Genomic DNA, 6000 nt, shown 5'->3' with positions numbered 1-6000 from the left:
AAGAAGAAGAAGAAGAAGAAGAAGAAGAAGAAGAAGAAGAAGAAGAAGAAGAAGAAGAAGAAGAAGAAGAAGAAATAATAGTGGTATATTTCTCTAAATTGAAGTAGAGGCTAGGGAAGAAGAGAGGGAGAAACACATGTAACTGTGGGAAATAGAGCCAGAAGAACAGCACAAGCTCTTGTACTGTAAGGGCACAAATGACAGCTGGGTGACAACAATCCCTGGAGGCATGAATAAGGACTTTTTGCTCACCCTGAAAATTGAAGGGCTGGTGGAGTGTTGACAAATGGCTGATAATCCCCTCTGTAAAGCAGGCCTGGTGCCCAGGCACAATACATGGCCTCTGGACAGAACTGCTGGACGGGAGAGGGTCACTGGCCACTGTTGCTCCCGGTGCTCTCTGCAGAAGTCCAGAGACCTGAGTGACACCCAGGCCAGGGCAAAGGTTCACTGGTCTCCTTGCACAATCAGGTTCCTAGTACAGCTCATAGGTGGGTTTCTCCTCACATGGGGGGTAGAGGATGGGGGGGAGGTAAAGCAACTGCTCAGCAATAGTCAGACTCCAGCTCCTGTACTGCTTATAAGCTTTGGAACGGTCCCTTTGCTTCCATGAGCTCCATTTCCATGCATTTAAGTAGGGCTAGGACCACTTACCTACAGTTAGGTGTGGCTTCGTAACAAGGATATGTTCTGAAAGCTGCATGGTTGGGTGATTTCACCATTGAGTGAATATCATAGAGTGTACAGAAACTAAGAGGGCTATAATGTTGTTGGGCAATATCATCTTAAGGAACTACCATCATGTATGAATACAGTCTGTCTTTGCTCAAAGTATCATTATGTGATGCATAGCTATAATTGTTTTACTGTGCGGATTCAATAAAAAGAGGTAAATGGCCAGGTATGATGTTGTGAGACTGCAATCCCAGGGGCTCCAAAGACAGAGGCAGGAGGATTGCAAGTACAAGGCTGGCCTCAGCAATTTAGTGAGGCCCTAAGCACCTTAGCAAGATCCTGTCTCAAAATAAAAAATAAAAAGGGCTGGGAATGTAGTTCAGTGGTTAAGTGCCCTGGAGTTCAATCCCCTTGTACAAAAATAAATAAATAAGGTAAATGTAATAACATCCTCAGCAGATACTGTTATCCCTTTTCCCTTTCCTTTCTTTTTTTAATGTTTTTTTTAGTTGTAGACAGACACAATACCTTTATTTCATTTGTTTATTTTTCTGTGATGCCGGGGATCAAACCCAGTGCCTCACATATGCTAGGCAAGCACTCTACCAATGAGCCACAAACCGTGGCCCCATCCTTTTTCTTTTTTAAAAAAATTATTTTTTACTGACAAATAAAAATTGTATGTATTTAGGGCAACACAACATGTTGTGCTGATATATGTATACATAATGAAATGGGCAAATCAATCTCATGTATTACATAGTTATCATTTCTTTTGTTTGTGATATAAGAACAATTAGAAATCTACTGAACTATGTTAAAATGTACAATTCATCACTATAAGCTATAATCACTGTTGTAAAATCCTTTGGACTTTCTTTTTTTTTTGTATGAGGGATTGAACCCAGGGATGCTTAACCACTAAGCCAAATCCCCAGCCTGTTTTATATTTCATTTAGAGATTGGGTCTCTTTGAGCTGCTCAGGGCCTCACTAAGTTGCTGAGGCTGGCTCTGAACTTATGATCTTTCTCCCTCTGCCTCCCAAGCCTCTGGGATCACAGGCATGCGCCACCACACCTGGCCTGGACTTATTCTTGTCTAACTAAAATTTTGTACCCTTTGAAAAACATCTACCAATTTACCTTCAATCCCTAAGAACTAGATTCCACACATAAGTCAGATCATGTGGTACTTGTCTTTCTCTGCCTGGTTTACTTTACTTACCATAATGTCTTCCAGCTTCAAACAAGTTGTTTGTAAATGTCAAAAAAGAATCCCCTTCTTCTTAAGAGTATTCTTAAGGTATTCCACTGTGTATATATGCCATATTTTCTTTACCCATTTATTCACTGATGGACATTCAGGTTGATTTCCTATCTTGTCTATTGTGACTAGTGCTATAGTGAACACAGACATGCAAATCTCTCTCTGACATACTGATTTTGTTTCCTTTGGATTTCAACTCAGTAGTGGAATTGCTAGATCATATGGTAGTTTTATTTTTCATTTTTTGAGGAACCTCCACACTGCTTTCCATATGACTATACTGTTATCTCTTTTCTAAGATTACTCTCCTACTTGAATCCTTTCATAATTCCTTTAGGCCTACCAGCTTGTAAACTGATTACCACCATCAAAAGAGGAGGAATTAGAAGGAAATGCCCATGATTTTGATGAGTCATAGACAACTACGGGCAGCTCTGCAGCTCTGTGATGTTTCAGAACTCCCTTGACCTCCCTGACAGAACTCTGAGACACTAGTCCCCAAGCCTTGACTCAAGCATGAGGATTACTGCTACAGGAAATATCCAGGGGGCACATTCAAAGAAAGGTTATTTGCTGGGCCCCTTTCTTTCTTCTGTCACTATTTGCTGGTTTACAATAGCCAAGCTGTCCTGTCAAATACACACTAGCTGCCTTCATACACATGCAGAAAATCAAATGGAAGCTCCCCCTCGATGGCACCAACCAAATTCCTTCTATTTATAAGCAGCAGCCCAACAGGCAGGCTTCATTCGGTAACTTGCAGTTCTCAGCAAGCTGCACCAGAATAGAGATGTGTTCATACTTTCCAGTCACCCAGATTGCCACTTCAAAAAGAGAGTGATAGACAAATACGGTGCAACCCGTTTATAACATTTTCCCATGTTTAACTTCCAAATTTGTGAGTCTTAAGCATGATTGCCAAAAGCAAGTTTTTCTAAATGCAGTATTTTTCTTTTTTTTCTTGGTCTCTTAGTAAATGGTAACTGAATTTTTTCCCCCTACAGTTTCTTTTCAGAGGCCAAGAGTTTTCTCACTCCCGGTCTGCAATACCCTGCCTGGGCTATCGCCCAAATGGCTTTCACACGTAAAGTGAGAAAGAATTAAGTGCTTCTGCAATTGAAAAATGGTTCTGTCTGCCTTGGAGCTGCAAAGCTCTCTTTACTGAACTATTGCTTTTAGATTCCAAAGCTAAGTGTACCAATGAGCCTACACTAGTGCCAAGAATGAAACTAGAGAAAGAAGAAAATCCCATTATTGCTCTATCCAGATCATATTCAGGTGAATTCACCTAGTTTTTATCCACAGATGTTTGGGAGCGGGGTGGTGGATTTTCACATCTGCCTTCTGGTTTTCATACAGTACATCTAGTACTACCTTAAAGGTTGTTGTCTTATGTGTTTTCCACACAATTACACCCTAAGCTGGTTGCTGACCGCATATTAATAATAGAGTTGTTAGAAGGAGATTTCACCAGTGCTTCTAATTCAATATTAAATTTATCTTCATGGCAGGGAAAAGAAGGTAAGCTTCTCTCCTTTGATGAGTATTCTCTTTGGAGGGTTAAACATCTCTTTACATCTCAAAAGTATGTATTTATACTATGATCTGTGTGTATCTTATACAAAGAAACTTGCCAGGGGAAAGAAATGTTTAAATCAATTTTCCTTAAACATCTTTAAATATTTTGCTAAACATTTACCCAATTTTATGCCCCTATAGAGAATGACACTTTGATACATTCTGGATACTGTTTAAGGCTGATCCTCGAGCTGTGGGTGATGGCCTAGCAAAGCTTTCCGGAGTTTGCCAATTTGTAAAATACTCTGTATTACGGTTCTTTGTTACCGTGTTTTCTTTTCTAAAATTAACTGTAAATGTTCAAATCATCATTTCCTTTTAGCGCTTGTCCTTACATAACTTTGAGGCAAGGCTAACAATGTCTTTCAGAAGCAATTTAAAAAAATCGACAGGGATCAGCGAGGATGCTAAAAACCAGTAAAAAGTAGACAGATCTATATTTGAAATGGAGAAAGGGACAGCCCTGAAAATCATAGATCAGTCAGTTTAGTTTTCATAGCTGGAAAATACTAGAACAAATCATCAAAAAATCAATTTGCAAACACCCATACGATCACAGAATACTAGGTAATAATCAACACTGCTTTGTGAAGAACAGTCTTGTCAGAACCATCTAATTTCCTTCTAAAACAGAGTGACAGGCCTGGTAGATCAGAGGGATGAAATAGATGTAATACAGCTTGAATTTTACAAAGCTCTTGATTCTGTCTTCCATGATATGCTCATCAACAGATGACTTCAGACCAGAAGAAATTGGATGTAATGGTTTACTAAAAAGCACAGCCCTCAGTGTTTCAGCATTAACCTGGCAGGTGAGGATTTGGGAAGGATGTTGGCATGAAACCCGGCCCGGGAGTTGAGTGTCTCACCGGCTGCAAACATAGCTCTAGCACAGGTTATGTGCTCAATCAGGACTTGTTCAATGAAAGAATGATCGACAGAGTGAAGCTCTGGGTTTGATCCCAGCACCATAAAAAGACAAGAAAAAAAAAGTAACAAGAAATATCAATAAGGAACAGTTGATTGGTGAACTCTAGAATGAATGGGTGGATAGAGACCCCCACACTGGAGAGAATTTTCCCCTCCTGTATGAAAAGCCAACTTCCTCCAGGAGCTGAGGCTAAGTTAGGTAAGGGATTTACGTTGTTTAGGAAAGATTTAGTTACAGATTATTTTGGCATGCTTTATAAATATGCAGAAATAATGACATAAAATTTATATTGGAAAAAAATCAAACAGCATAAGCTCAAACTTTATAAAATGCTAAAAGAACATTGTATAAAATACAAGTTAAGTGAAAGACAGGCCACCTCTTAAAACACCTGGGAATGAAAGTTTTGAGGAAGGTCAGGTGATATGAATGAGCCAGCACATGAAAACTGGCTGGGCTGCTGACTCATTATGTGACTATGTGTAAGATATTTAACTTCGCTTGGCCTTCTATGTCCTTATATATACAAAGAGTCTCCCAAATCTCATAGAGTTGAAATCAGAATTAAATGAGATTTCATATATACACATATTTAGGCAGCTAGGCACTATCCCCCATATCAGGCATTTGTAAGCAGATAAAAATATTAGTTTCTCCATTCCATTCACATGCAGGTAAGTTCATCTTAAAAAAGTAACTTAGGTTCAATGACACACCTAATTTTTATCATTTTTGAATGGCTGTCTCTGTTCACTTTGTTTCTCATATAGCACCTGTTTCCAAATCTTAGTTATCAGACTCCATCTAGTATTTGGCTAATCATGTAAAAAAAAAACCCAAACATTTCTTGTGAATATCTATGAATTTTCCTGCTCAGTCACCACATCCCACTTCTCCCAGACTATGTGACTCTGACAGAGACTTTGGTGTTTTCTCATATCCTCACCACAGGGGCCACTTATAAATTAATCTGAATCAGGCATCTGAACCAATATGGTCAATAACCACCATCAAAAGTGACTATTTCATGGGTGACTGTCTTAGTCCATTTTCTGTTGCTATAACAGAATGCCTGAGGCTGGGATATTTATGAAGAATACAAGTTTATTTGACTTCATGGATCTGGAGGCTGAAAAATCCAAGAGTGTGGCTCTGGCATCTACTTGTCATGTGGTAATGGCCTTCTTCCTTCATTAAAGCATGGGGGAGGCCGGGGCATGGCAAGATAGAGCAAGCATATGAACTGGAGTCCGTCTTCCTCTTTTAAAACCACTAAACCCTTCACCCAATCCTAATTACTTCCAGAAGGTCCCATTTACAAATATGATTAACATATAAATTTGGGGCTTTGATTTTCAGCACATGAATATTGGGGGGAAACACATTCAATACATAGTAGTGACCATCTGATCCAGACAGGACCTTCAGAGTTTTTTCATAGAATCGGTTTTGAATCAGAGCTCAGAGAATTGGCGATGAGTCAGCCTCTCCTTTGTTAATTATAATGTCCATTAGACCAATGGAGATGTTTCCCATGGTGAGGAAAAGC

Source organism: Marmota marmota, unplaced genomic scaffold (genome assembly GCF_001458135.2).
Source record: "Marmota marmota marmota unplaced genomic scaffold, marMar, whole genome shotgun sequence".
Lineage (NCBI taxonomy): Eukaryota > Metazoa > Chordata > Mammalia > Rodentia > Sciuridae > Marmota > Marmota marmota.
This window is presented reverse-complemented; position numbering follows the sequence as displayed.